Here is a 1,168-nt window from a genome sequence, read left to right on the forward strand (position 1 = left end):
AGAATGGGCGCGCCAGGGCTTCCAGCCTCTGCAAACGAACTCCAGACGCGTGCACCCCCTTGTGCATCTGGCTAACGTGGGACCTGGGGAACCGAGCCTCGAACCGGGGTCCTTAGGCTTCACAGGCAAGCGCTTAACCACTAAGCCATCTCTCCAGCCCTCAAAATAATTTTTAAGTTTCATTTTTATTTATTTATTAGACATGGGAGAAAAAGAGATTGAGAGAAAGAGTGAGAGATGAGGGGAGAGAATGGCATGCCAGGGTCTCCAGGGACTGCAAACAAACTCCAGATGCATGTGCCACCTTGTGCATCTGGCTTACATGGGATCTAGAGACTCAAACCTGGGTCCTTAGGCTTTGCAAGCAAGCACCTTAACTGCTAAGCCATCACTCCAGTCCCAAAGTAATTTTTTAAATTTATTTTTATTAACTATGGGCATACTTAGCATATAAACAACACATGCTGGTACCATCCTTTCCCTCATCCCTGCTGCTTTGCTGAAGGGACCCTCCTCCTTAGGGACACAGGTCATCCCCATGGGGCTTGTGGGTTGTGCACTGGGGAGGCAGCAGTCAGTTATGGGGGACAGGCAATGTCTGTGCAGGATACCCCAACTTGTGGTTCTAATGATCTTTCCACCCCCTCTTCCACAAAATTCCATGAGCCATGTTAGGTGTGTTCTAAGTCAGCTTCAGTGATGGAATCTTAGGAGCCTCTGGATCTCTGGTTTGGTAGGTGTTGAAAAAAGATGGAACACTTCACGAATTTGCGTGTCATCCTTGCACAGAGGCCATGCTAATCTTCTCTGTATCGCTCCAATTTTAACATGTGCTGCCAAAGTGAGCACCCCAAATAATTTTAAAAATACCCACAGCACAGTGTTTCCTCATGACTACAGAGGCACCTAGGAAGGCTGACGAGCAGTAAGCTCTGGGAAAAGGCCCAGGGTGGGGGTCCACTGGACTTAGACTCTAGCAATGTGGGGAGACGGGTGCTCCAGCCCAGCCTTTTTCTTTTCATTCAGATTGGTTTTGTTTAAGTAAAGGAAGAAGTAGTGAAATCCCACAAAATCAGCTTTCATAATGTATTTCACAACAGGGGACTTGTTTGAGGTGGTGCTGGGGATTGAACCCAGTTCTTAAACTTGCTATATGGCTGAGGATGAA

The 1,168-nt window shown here is 47.4% G+C and overlaps 1 non-coding gene across 1 annotated transcript; it reads right to left on the reverse strand.

The window, feature by feature from the left end:
- Positions 1-744: 744 nt before the first annotated feature.
- Positions 745-847, reverse strand: LOC123458978. The gene has a single exon (XR_006635911.1). It is a non-coding gene; the product is annotated as a U6 spliceosomal RNA (small nuclear RNA).
- Positions 848-1,168: the final 321 nt, after the last annotated feature.

The sequence above is a fragment of the Jaculus jaculus genome, chromosome 2, assembly GCF_020740685.1.
Source record: "Jaculus jaculus isolate mJacJac1 chromosome 2, mJacJac1.mat.Y.cur, whole genome shotgun sequence".
Taxonomy (NCBI): Eukaryota; Metazoa; Chordata; class Mammalia; order Rodentia; family Dipodidae; genus Jaculus; species Jaculus jaculus.